We start from the raw sequence: 13,808 nt of genomic DNA, 5'->3' as shown, positions 1-13,808 counted from the left end.
CTAGTTGGACTTTAAAATTAAGAGTGTGCCGTGCTGAGCGTGCTTATGTTTGTTTACAAACAAAGCTTCACGGCAACTACACTGTTCGTAAGCGGAAGCGAACCGGTACGCTGTAAAATATAGCATTTTTTCCAACGTCTCAAGCACACTATAGGCAGGCAGGAATGGAGGCGCCGGAAGTATTTATTGAAAACAATTAATTTCCCTCTCGCACGCGTATACAAAACCTCCCTCCGTAGCAGCCTTTAGAAATAACCTGAGTCAAGAATTTGGATCTTGTCCAGCGTTGAGGCCTACGTTGAAAAGCGTAGCTGTTTGGGCGAGTTGGTTGCTCCAACGCACCCATTCAGCTGCTCTGAAGGCTACTTCAGGAAACCTGGGTTACTTCGATAGTGATCTGCCGTGGAAATCTCACCTTGGTCCCCTCCATAAAAAAAATTGCTCACAATCTTGTTTGTTACATAATATCTGGTACTTCATGCGTTTCTATGTTCGTAAGATAACTGTACACGCTTTTGCCACAGAGCCAACGAAGCACGGAAATTGCGTGCTTCGTTGGCAAGAGAGAATTGTTGGCATCTTCAGATGTGTGTTAGGAAATATTTCCTAGTATTGAGGCCTTACAGAAGATACCGATAGATTTAAAATTCTGATCTTACCGAATTTTAGCGCTACACCAATAGATTCCACTGTTTAGAGACATTTTTGGAAATATAACTTTAAATATCTTTATATTCTGTAGGGTCTGCTCGCGGGCAGGTCAAATCTCGCGCTGCTCACCGCGGGTAGCCTCGGATCCCGAGTGGTGGGGCGGGGGAAGCGAAGCTAGGAGAAAGCCTTCATAAGGCGCGACCGGGAAGGCTCGCGCTCTCTCGGACCAGCTCTCCCGACACCTGACCCCGCTGCCCCAACGACGACCGACCTGCCATGTGAGAATAAACCGTTTTGTATACCTGCCTCGAGTGACTGCCTGTGCGGCCCCGCGCAGAGGAATCGCCCACAAATAATGGCGCCCAGCGTGCGGCTTTAATTAACACCTTGTGGACGATTTCTCTGCCGATTTTGGGGCGTGCAGTCAGACTCGTGGCAGGCCCTCTTTGTTCGGGGCCACGCTGGACCAATAGGGTTAAGGAGCGGCTCAGGCGGAATGTTCGCGGGGTAGCGACTTGTGTAGTGTTGTAAATTTGTTAGGGGTATTGTGTTATTTATGTAGTTTTCGGGCGTTTTCTGTTGTGTATTTCCGTGTGTTTGTAGATAGATTGTTGTGTATATGAATGTTCTTGTTGCCATGAGCAGTTAGCCGGTGCGGCCGGACAGTTAGCGCGAACTATGCCTCCCAGAAAGGATGTTTCAGCCACGGCTTTGGATGGCGGGGCAGCCGGTAGTGAGGCGGCCGACGCGGCGGCCGTAATGGGGCAGGTGACTGAGATGTTTGCCGCATTAGCCCGTCAGCTCGGTTCGGTGGCTGGCGCCAGCCAGGCCGCAGCATCGGTAGCATCGGCGACAACATCGCGCCCGCGGGTAAATATGGAGGTCCCCTCCTTTTCCGGGTACACGGACGCGAAATCAGTCCACGAGTTTCTTCAACAACTCGAGGACTACCAGACGGCTCTGGGCGCCCCAGATGACGTAATGCTAGGGCAGGTCCTGCCTGTAGCACTCGTCGAGAGCGCGGCGCGATGGAGGCGCTGCCAGCCGACTTTCCAGTCGATGGCGGACTTCAAAGACCGTTTTCGCGCCGAGTTCTTGCCGCCTGATTATGAGCGCCGGATGCTGGAGGAGCTCGCGTTGCGAACCCAACACCCAGAGGAAAGCCTCCTCGAGTACGTACGCGCAATGCAAGAGCTGTACAAGAGGGCAGATCCGACGGCAACCGACCGAGATCAGGTTGCGCGTGTGATCAGGCAGTGCCATCCACGCTTCAAGCCGTATCTGCGGGGCCGCAGTTTTACAAACCTCGAGGCCCTAGCGCAGGAGGCCAAGACCGTGCAGGCGGATTTACTAGCCGAACTGCGCTACCAGCCGCCCCCCAGGCCAGCCGAATCGCTGGAACCGGGATGTGCATGGGATGGAGGCCGAGAATGCGAGATGAGGGCTCGGCGCGCCGAGGTAATGGCCGTGGAAAGGCAGGCGGAACCCCCTGTTGTCCCTCGCGCGCTTGAGCCGTACGCATTCGAGCAGCGGCGTCGTGCCGGCCTCACAGGCCGCGCGCCGAGCGAGCGTCAGGAAGGCGCGGAGAAAGGGGAGAGTCGTCCCCAACCGCTTCGTGGAACGAGGGGTCCTCCGTCCACGCGGCGGGTGAACGACCGGCTTTGCTGGAATTGCAACCAGCGCGGCCACATGGCACGCGAGTGCCAAGCTCGGCGTATGCAGGGAAACGCCAGACGCTGGCGGTGATGTCTGGTGGCACCGGCCTTTCACCGTCAGCGGGAGAATTTCATGGTTGTCAAGGCGCTAGTCAGGAAAAGAACTCCCGCGCCGGCGACGGGGAGGCCTTTGTCCCGCTCGCTTGTAGAGCTCAGGGAGTCGTTCCGCGATTGAGCCCATTTATGCTAGTGCAGTTAGCGGGTCGATGCTACTCTGCACTCGTAGACACGGGCTCAACGCTGTCACGGTCGGTGACGAGGTGTACGAGGCCTGCCGGATAGGTAACATCCGTGTCAGACCGGCCGAAACCCCGTTAAGCTTAGCACCTGGGGCGGCAAAGGCAAAGGGAGCAGTGCGTCTTACGATGCGCTTTGACGGCAGAAAGCGGAGACATCGCTTCGTCTATCTGCCTGGCTTGTCGATACCAGTAATTCTGGGAAGGGATTTTCTCTCGAGCGAAGGCATTGTGCTCGACATGGGGGAGAATGGCTATCGTTATAGCCAGCTCGCCCCCCTCATTCCCTTCGAAAGCGCATCCTTGCCCGGCTGTCCTGCACAAAAGGTGGGTGTCCACACCAGTGCGACAGAAAGGCAGGGGAGCTCCCTCGAGATGCTGAGAGACGGTGGCCCGTTAGAAGCGATTATTGCGTCTTTCTCAGGACCCAGTAGTCAGCGCCGAAGGCTCGCGGAAACTTTACTCCCGTTTTCGGATTGCTTCACGGAGAAACCGGGCAGAACCGACCTGCTTCAGCACGAGATTCAGACGGGTGATACGCGCCCTTTCAGGTGTAACCCGAGGCCGTTAAGTGCGCATAAGAGGCAGCTTCTCGACTGTGTCCTTGACGAGATGATTGATACCGGTGCGGTGAGACCCTCACAAAGTCCCTGGGCGTCACCAGTGGATCTAGCACCGAAGAAAGATAGATCGGTCAGGCTGTGTGTTGATTATCGTAAGCTCAACTCACTGACGCCTACGGTTGCGTACCCTTTTCAGTCGATCGAGGCTGTGATGTACGCGTTAGGGAACGCGAGGTTCTTCACAGTCCTAGATGTAAGCAGAGGGTACCTGCAGATAGAGGTGGCCGAAGGTGACATTGAGAAAACCGCATTCACCTACCACCGCGGGCTCTTCGAATTTACTCGACTCCCGTTTGGTTTGTCTAACGCCCCGAGCACGTTCATGCGACTGATGGACATCGTGCTGGGCGATGCAAGGTTCAACTACGCCATGGCGTACCTCGACGACGTTGTGATATTCTCACAGTCGTTCGAGGAGCACCTCATTCACCTGAATTCCGTTCTCGATAGAATGAGACGTGCCGGTGTAACCATTAATCCAAAGAAAGTGCAGTTAGCATCGAAGAGAGTGAACCTCTTGGGCTTTGTCGTGGATGATGGCACACTGAGACCGAATGATGACAAACTGCAGGCAATTCTGAACTACCCCTGCCCCATGGATGTGAAAAGCTTGCAGAGGTTTTTGCGGATGGTTGCGTTCTACAGGCAATTCATCCCGCGCTGTTCGGAGCTTGCAAGGCCGCTGAACCTGCTGTTGCGTAAAGGCTCGAAGTGGGTCTGGGGCAAGGAACAAAGTGACGCATTTGTTGCCTTGGCTCGCGCGATAGCGAATACCGCTAGTCTGCGCCTCCCCGACCTGAACAAGCAGTTTGTCTTGCAGACAGACGCTAGTGACTACGGTGTTGGAGCTGTTTTGTTGCAGGAACACGAGGGAAAACTGCGCCCTGTCGCGTTCGCTAGTCGCACGCTCACATCGGTGGAGCGGAATTACTCCGTGACCGAAAAGGAATGCCTGGCGATCATGTTCGCATTGTCGAAGTTCGACATGTACCTAGACGGAGCGGTCTTCACTGTGCAGGCAGATCATCAGGCATTGTCTTGGTTAAAGAGGCTCAAGAACCCCGCAGGCAGACTCGCGAGATGGGCGCTGACGTTGCAACGTTTCGCGTACGCCATCGAGTACCGCCGGGGCAGCTTGAACAAGGTGGCCGATGCTTTATCGCGCGCACCGTGGAATGCTGGCGGAAGCGCTTCAGAGGCGCAGCCCAGCTTTGTAAAAAGCGGTGTCACCGCTGTTGGAGAGGAGGAGAGGGCGGACGGGAGTGTCGCGCCCGGTTTGACGAAAGAGGAGATGGACAAAGGTCCCGCACGGTGCTGTGACGGAAGGGAAACAGCAGCTCGTGGCGGCGACCGCTCGCCTGCCTAGGAGCGAGGCAGAAAGAAATCTGTCTTGGGGAGTAGCGGTCAGTAGAGAAGAGCTGATCGAGGCCCAGAAAGCAGACGGTCTTTGCCAGCGGGTGCTGAAGGAGCTTGCGAGCAGCGCAGCTTGCACCGGGAACGCTGAGGGCAAGTACGACGCGTATCTGCTGGAGGATGATGATGGCTTGCTGCTCCGCTATATTCCCCAACTTGACGAGGAAGAGGCGATAGCATCCCCTTTCCGAGTCGTCGTCCCGAGAAGGTTGCGGAAACGGTTCCTGCAGTACTTCCATGACTCAGCGCTGGCAGGCCATGGCAGCGGCAGTAAGACTTACGACAAGTTATGCCGTGTCGCGACCTGGCCAGGCATGAGAAAGGATGTGCTGGGATACGCCCGTACCTGCCCGGTATGCCAGGTAGCCAAGCCTCGGGCGGGCAAGCCCGCTGGCTTGATGAAGGCGGTAGTTAGCAACTACCCGTGGCAAGTGGTCGCGTGCGATATCATGGGACCCCTCCCTCGGTCCGCGCGCGGAAACCAATTCATCCTGGTAATAACGGACCACTATTCCAAGTGGGTTGAGGTTTTCCCCCTTAGGAAGCTTGTGTCGGAACGAATTTGGGAAAAACTGTTGGAGACATTCACTCGTTTCGGTTTCCCTTCCGACCTGATTACAGACAATGCTTCTTATTTCACAAGCAAAGTCTTTGTAGACTCTTGTCGGGCGCTTCAAATCCGCCACAGGAGAACGAGTCCCTACCACGCTCAGAGCAACATAACCGAGCGGGTGAATCGAAATCTGAAGAGCATGCTGGTCGCGACGACCGAGCAGCACAGAGATTGGGACGCGCGGCTGTCCGAACTGGCGTTCGCTACAAGGACAACCGTGAACAGGTCAGTGGGTATTACACCCGCTTACTTGAATGTTGGGAGAGAGATCGCTTTTCCGCTAGAGAATGCCCTACTCGACGCGGCGGGGCCTGCGCCCCCTCCGCTTTCGCAGTACGCGGCAAGGCTCCGGGAGCGCCTGGAGGCAGCGCAGCGAGCAGCCTGCGAAAACCTCGATGTCGCGCGCATGGAGCAGGCGGATCAGTACAACAAAGGTCGCCGTCACGTCGTTTTCAACACGGGCGACTTAGTACTCAGGAGAACGCACCCACTTAGTAACGCAGCGCGCGGTTTCGCCGCGTCGCTAGCGCACAAGTGGGCTGGGCTGTACGAAGTTACGGCACGGACTACGCCGCTCACCTACCAGCTGCGGTTGTTGACAAACGGCGAAACCGCCGGTCCGGTGCATGTCGCTGATTTGAAGGCTTTCCACCTTCGCAAGGACGATGGCTGCGAAGCGGTGGAAAATCAGCGCGATTCGGCGATCTCACCCCCGGGAGGACGAGCAGTTAGCGGTGCGGTTCGCAACCGAAATGGCTGAAGTTGCAGTTATATTATACCCTAATTCAATCACATCTTCATTATTGTTTACTTGTTTGGGGATCTACAACGAAAACTAACCTCACGAGGCTGATAACATTACAGAAAAAAGCAATACGATATGTCGAAAACCTTGCATACAATGATCATACAGGTTTGTACTTCTCTAAGCATTCTATTCTAAAAGTCAATGAATTATTTGAGTTGAAACTGCTTTCTTATGTGTTTAACGATTTCAAACATCATCCCACTAAATATGTTCAATTAAACTCTAGTAGTGACGCGCCTTATAAATTAAGGCACGTCAGTTACAGAGTACCATTCGTAAGGACTAACTATGGAACCGAAATGCTTTCATATTTAATTCCCAGTCTTCTAAATAAACATACACAGGCCATAGAAATTATTCAGAAATCTGTTTCCCAAAAGTCATTCAATAGAAATGCTAAAGCTTACCTCCTTTCTCGCCCGAATGATTAAAATTCTTGATGTCCCGGTTTTTCCGTCAACTCTGTGAATTCTCGTGTTTTTCTTGTTGTGATGTGCCTTGTAAATATTTACTTTAATTATGTCACTGCAAAAGTATGCACCTTCCTCCTACTTTTACCTTGTATAATTATGTGTTGTTTTTTGTAATGAGAGTGTATGAAGCTCTTGCTTCTTTTGCCGCTTGTCCTGAGCATTGTGTCGGGTGCTTGGGCCCCGTCAGGCAGAGTGCATCTGCCTTTTGCCCCTGCATCCGAGACCTTGTTGTCTAAATAAAGATCTATCTATCTATCGAACCGACGCTACAACCTGAGGACCAGGTAGCACCCGTGTCTCTCGATCAATCATCACTCGCAATGCTCTCGCCCTCTCAATATGCCTTCTAGGAAGCTCCAGCGGACCGACACCCGGGGCTCGGACTCCGGAAGGGATGGCAGACCACCGTCGAACGGTGGCCGCCATCAAGGCGCGCCACCCGGCCGGCGGCAGGGTCCACGCGAGTGGCGCCGGTTCCACGGCCGCGGTGGCCCCCACCGCCAGTCTAACCGCGCGCCTGACCACTGGAGAGAACCTCCCAGTGGTGCAGGACAACGCAAGAGGGCCAGTGACGACCAGGCGCAGGGCCCCCCTCAGCACCCAGCCGGCGCTTCGGCCGCCGAGCAGCCGCAACCCAAGCGGCCCAGGGTCCTGCGGCACGTGGCCACCTGGACCACGGTCGCCAACGGAGCGGCCATCTCTTACTGCGCGCGGTCCAGGTGGCGGGACCAGGCGCAGCCCCTTCGCGGCGGTGACCTCCAGGAAGTGCCGCTGCCTTTCCGCGGCCTGACCCTGGAGGAGAGGGACCAGGAGCCCCCGGCCGTGTTTAATGACGAGGAGCGGGCCGGCCTGTGTTCCCTCTGCGGCACACTTGTTGTGCACCGGCCCCGCCACGAGGCCGGTGCGCTGCATAGAGCGCGCAGGGAGGCGGCGGAAAAGCGCTTGGCGGCTGCAGCGCCTTCCCCCGCTGCGCCACTGCAGAGGGGCAGCCCGGAGGAGGCGGCCCTCCGCATCCTCCAGTCCAGCCGCCCAGACCTGCTGTCCCCCCCGGCGGCCGAGGAGCTTTGGAGGGCGCTGCCGGCAGGGCCCCCAGCGGAGCCAGGCGCCTCGCTCCCCCAGGCGGCTCGTGAGGAGCCCATCCAGCTAGCGGTGAGCGGCCCCCCGGCGAGCACCCCTCCCCTCTGCGACGACTCTATGGACCCGGACCCGGAGGCCATCGAACGCCTACTGGCGGACCCGGGACGGACGTTTGAGGGGGGGGGGGGGGATGTAGGGTCTGCTCGCGGGCAGGTCAAATCTCGCGCCGCTCACCGCGGGTAGCCTCGGACCCCTTCATCCCGAGTGGTGGGGCGGGGGGAGCGAGGCTAGGAGAAAGCCTTCATAAGGCGCGACCGGGAAGGCTCGCGCTCTCTCGGACCAGCTCTCCCGACACCTGACCCCGCTGCCCCAACGACGACCGACCTGACATGTGAGAATAAACCGTTTTGTACAAAGACCTGCCTCGAGTGACTGCCTGTGCGGCCCCGCGCAGAGGAATCGCCCACAATTCTTAATCGCGACCTTCGCGCGAATGATTGCATCGTATACCGCGCTGTTCTACAACGTATGGAAAAACAATTCGCAGTTATTATGTCTAAGCATTATTTAACAAACTACCGCCAAGCATATTTTCTACAACTATCACGTATAAGCTCAAGAAGGCTTTGAGTTGCTCTGTATGTTGAACATTAGTATAACTAACTTAGAACTTTTTGGGCGGTTTTGCTGCCTGTCAGGCGTTGCCAGTGAAGTCCACTAAGGCTCTGGCAAAGCCTGTTTTCTAAATGTTACCTGCTGCATGGAACGAAATATATTATTAACATTTTAAACTTTATAACCTTATACTTCAATGGATTGTTTCGTTATGAAGTTTTCATTCTCTTGGTTTTTCATTCAGAATCTTATCGCCGCTAGTAAAATACTGTAATTTCTCTTTTCCATTACTGCGATCCCGAACGTCTGAAACTCAGGAGCTTGCTGCCTTGTACTGCAGTCGATCTTCAAAGAAGTGAAAGCGACTTCTTCAGAACGCTGGTAAGTGGTACCGCTTATCGTCATTCTCAGCGAACTACATCTTTGCGGTTATTAGTGTTGCCTATGTGCCAATTTCTCTTTCATATCATTTTGCGTAAGTTTGCATCACGCGAGACGGTTTTCTTGGTGGAATCGCGTGAATTCTTTGTTATCCTTATGACAACCATTGTTTCCAGGCCTGGAAATGCGTATAGCACTAAAAGTAAGTTTAGGCTGTAGGTTTCAAGTTTTCCTGTCCATAAGCACAGTGCCTTCATTACGGCGTCCTTTTATAAGTAGTTTAACTGGTTCGATGTCTCAGAGTATTTTGATAGTGCGTTCATTATATTCTGAAACCGCTTTTCCTCACTTCTGGGATTCGGTGCGATGTATAGTAGGTCAGTACCTTGCTATTAGCATTTTCCTTTATTGTTCTTGATTCGTTGGCGACGAATATTCTACATCATCTCAGGGACAGCAGGCTCTATTGCCCGGTGGAACTGTACTAAGGTGATAACTTTAACATGCATCACAAACCTTGCAGCATGTACATGTAGCAAACGTTTTAAACAATGAATGTTTAAACAAAGGTTGCAAATTTTTAGCTGAAAAAATAAATCGTCGAAGACTTTTTTACCGTTGTCTCAAAGCGATGGCTAAAATTTACGTGTTGTTTTCAGAAAATACTACATGCGTTTTCCTTGTCGTGAACATTTATATTCTTTATACAAAGTCATTTTCGTTGAATAGAAAGGGAGAAAGCATATTCACTGCAGGGAAAATGATAAAGGCACGAAGATCGAAACGGCAAAGGGCGTTTCAGAACAACCAGTTCGTCAGAGTATGCAAAGACCTGCAGAAGAGAACGCAGAGTAGTAAAGACAATTGCACAAGAGAATGGAATGTGGCGATTAAGGTCCCGAAGATTCAACTTGGTAACTGAGTTGTCTTAGCGGAGTGCTGCAATTTCCAAGGCGTAATTTCCGAAGTTCATTTAACTTGCACTGACATCGCAGAGCACACGAAAATTTTTGCTCTTTGCTCTATATGCTACCTCCACAGCCGGAACTTGATCCTGCGACGTACTTTCTACTAAGCCGCGCAACGCCCTAAGCAACAGTGGCGGCGCACGAGAACAAACCTGGCGAACCTTTACATTTAATCCATAATAACAACAAGACAATAACTTTCGGAATCGAAAGGGATGATAAGGGAAATAGCATTAAAGGTGTCAGTCTTTAAGCGGGTCAGCACGACAGAAAGAATTGCAGATGTACCAGAATGGCCGCGCAGCGAAATCAAATCAGAACGCAAAGCATCCCATTCTCCTCGGGAATCTCGGTCCTAACGTTGGCATTGCAATGGTAGCTGCCTTTTAGGGAAGGCGAGATTACGAAGGAAGTAGACACGAGTTGCTCCGGGAGCTCGAGAGAGTTGTGTCCTCTCGGCAGCTGATGTTGCAGCTTGTGTATCGCGACTGGCGTTTGGCTATCGAAGCAAGGAGGCGCAAATTGAGTCTCGGGTTACTTTTTGCGCTCGGGGGGGATTATATTATCATTATTTCTACTACTGGAAGAATCATTTTGTGTCATCCCTAGGGATCCTTGCTTCTGTGTACACGCGTGGATGTATTTACGTTCATCAGGTCTCATTTGTGTCGCTTCCTGCGGGTCCTTGCAACGCCAACGGAGACTGTGCCTCGCAGTTGGTATGTGGTGTTCCGAGCTCTATTTCTTGAGGTATGCGGAGTCCCCGAAGGGCTCATTGCATTAGGACAAACAGACGTTAGATGCCGGTGACCAGATCGCTTACGCACGCGGCAAAATCTGTGCGGTAAGCACAGATGTTTATTTGGTTGAGAGAGAAGGCGCCACGAAGGGGCATGCGCACTGTTCAGCTTCATGACAACCTGTTAAGGTGTCCTAATAAGCTGTGTGCTGTGTCTTTTATTGTTGCGGCGTACATTTGGCTTGAAACGACTCATAATGCATGATAAGGTGGTGGGAGGCATTGGGTTCCGCAAAATTGTTTTCTTTGTACTATTGACCTTTTAGGCGCTCACTATGAAGCAATGTTCTAAAGACGAGAATACCTATTGGAAACTCAAATATTCTTTTCAAATTAACGGCGAAAGAAAAAGTGGAGCCACATATACAAATAAAGCATAATTTTTCTGTGTTCCATTTTGGGAACATTGGCGTTTCTCATACACTACAAAAAGCGAATGTCATCTGAAGCATCTTTTATGATCTTGGGAGTGTGACTTTTTTGCGCTATCTGAAGATAACCTTATACCTGCCTGCAATGTCTTAGCAAAATCCAGACAGCGAACTACAGAGACAACCACTCTGAAGGAAAAACAGCGCCAATGAGAACGAAGGGCGAATAATGAGAAGTATGCAACGCAAGCGCTTCTGTTAGGGTGGGAGTGCTTTACCCACCCTTTATGCACCACGCCCCTTCTGTGCTGTCGTCGGGTGGGAAGCATGTCAGTGATGGCGCCCCCGAAGATTCTGAGCGACTCTCGACACACGCCACACGTAGCCGGGAGGTGAGAACTTGAAGACATGCGGCTCGTCCAACGTACGTAGCATGCGCTTGATATACTGCCCACGAACGCGCTGCCCGATAATTTGTGGAAATCGGTTCCGACACATTAGATCGATGCAATGTGTCAGAACCGATTTCCAATTTTCATGTAATCGATTTAAGATAGGCATATCACCTCTCTGAATTTTGATACTGTGAAACGCCAGTGCTTTAAAGGAAGAACATTTGCATAAATCTGACGGCCAGTGAGAGAAATACAATCTATAGTTCTTCATTTCTTTAAAAAAACCACCAGCTATTTGTAATTACTTTTGTTCTGTTTTGCTGATTTCAAATTTTATTTTTTTTTTTGTTTTTTGTGAAAAAGGGCGCAACAACGCATGGCTGTAACAAGGCCCAAATTATGTCCTGCGAATGATAAGTCGAATCCTTTAAACCAGTCGATTATAAGTATTGCAGTTGCGATCTTCTTCACAGTCATCATGCAGTGTGCGAAAAGAAAACCTCCCGAATAAAGGTGTATTTTGAACGCAAATAAAAAATTCATTTTGTTATTTCCAATTTTAGAACTTTGGCAAGTAGAAGATTTAGCTACTCTTGCATTACTCAGTCATTCTTGTTGCAGAGCGTGACTTTATTGAGGCATAAAAGAAGCTATAGTTCTCTGAAAGGCCATTTTGTCCGATAAAAAAAAACGCATTTCATAGGAGCCGGGGTAAAGCCATTTTTTGTGCGCATTCTTTTTTGTTAGTTTTCGTTGTAAGCTATCGGCTTCTCCGACAACTTTAACGCATACAAGCTCCTTGTGTGATCTGTTCTAATGAAACTACATCTATAACGAGGAGTGATGGCTGTCACTTCTAGTGAAAATGACGCAAAATTTGTTGGACAGATTTTGTCTCAAATGGGGCAATTTCTTTTTATTCTCGGACCTTCTGAGGTCTCGGCGAGCAAGTTTTATGATTTCGCCACATTAGATCACTTTTTTTGTAGATGCAAGGATCCATACAATACTAATGCAGACACAGTAGCTATATGTGAAATTTACCTTGGCAGTATATACTTATCGTAGTTTCTTTTTCAAAATCCTAGGATAACTTCTGTTCTGACTACGAGAATTTCGTGTTGGATTCCTTGAATGTATTTATGTTTTGTTGTGTTTAGCATACTTTTAAGCTGTCATCGTGAGTAATAGAAACCGACCGTTAAAACACAACAGCAAATGCATATGTCATGATATTCAGGTTGCATTTGAGAAATATAATAGGTATTATTAGCACGAGAGAAGCGAAATACTTCATGACGAACATCAGCAAAGGGTCGACTGGCCTCTAATGTGTGTTTCGCACGCACTGAGACAGACACAGCACGGAAACTACAAGACATCTCATAAAAGAACACTGGAAGAGTAAGGTAAACACAGGTCAAACACCTGACAGAAACGGCCAATTCCGAAACATCGCTGATGAAGACAAGAAAACGGGTGCATGCGGCGTCAAAGTGGCGCGAAAGATGTTACTTTGTGCAGCTCTCACTGCCAGTAAAGGAAACATACATTCACTACTGAATGTTGCGTCTAACGTTTGTAATGGAATTTTGAAACGCTTCTTGGCGAAAGGTTTCATCCTAAAGAAAATAAACTGTGGAGACTATGCATCCACTGACTCGACACAATGCACGTGCCTTAATTCTGCACTGAAAAAAATAGGGGGAGAACGGGGGGGGGGGGGGGGGGGGGTACGACGGGCGAAGCTTGAATAGATATAGAGGCAATTATTATCGTTGCCTGCTTTGACACCAAACACGCTTTCAATCGATTTCTTGTTTCGGAGAGACACCTTATTTTTTGTTTTGTACGGCAGGAAAAGCAAGCGTTCTTCTCTTTTTTAAACGGTCGTTTTGGAGGTGCCTTGTTCGATTAAAGCAGTATGGGTGGAAGGTAATGAGGCATACAGGATAAGGTATTGCACATGGGATCTGCGGGGAGGAGGGAAGGGGATCTACAACAATGAGGACAGAAATGGAGGCAGGTATTGTCAGCACAGTCACCCTTCAGCGAAAGATATAATTTTGAGTGTTTTTTTAAACGGTTTATATCAGCAAAGACAAAGGTAAAATTTGCTAATTGTCAGTATTATGAGTTCTTGCTATGAGTGCTGCTTTCAGCTAAGATTTTTCGCTAATCTTGTGCTGCTCGCGCAGTTTGCAGAATAGATGACGGAGCAAGAGCATGGTCTTTAGGAATGAACATGTATTTCAAACAAACAACGAAAAGCATTGAATTCTGGCCCATGAATTGTTCCCAGACATTAAATGTTTACCTTTATGGGATTTTCCCTGAATATTACCAACTTCAAATTTTTTCCTGCGATGTTACGAGAACTTTGAAATACAATTACAAGCAGATAACAATCGAAAACTCTAAACTAAAAAAATCGTAATGATGAACACGTTTGAGACTGCGCCAGTCCGTTTCGAAATAAAAATCATAAATTAGGTGCAGACAAAGGCAGCAAACCAATGGTCCGAAGAATGCAAAGACACGTTTTTTTTTTGTTGCTGCGGAGTGCTGAAAATGTTTAAGATTGGACACTGTGTAGCGCAAAAAAAAATCTTCACCCAAGGTATGTGGCTAAGGCTATTTTACCGCTGGGGCCTCAAAATGAACATCAGC

This window comes from Amblyomma mixtum, chromosome 2, assembly GCF_055824585.1.
Source record: "Amblyomma mixtum isolate Tamu chromosome 2, ASM5582458v1, whole genome shotgun sequence".
In the NCBI taxonomy this organism is placed as follows: domain Eukaryota; kingdom Metazoa; phylum Arthropoda; class Arachnida; order Ixodida; family Ixodidae; genus Amblyomma; species Amblyomma mixtum.
Note: the sequence above shows the minus strand (reverse complement) of the source record.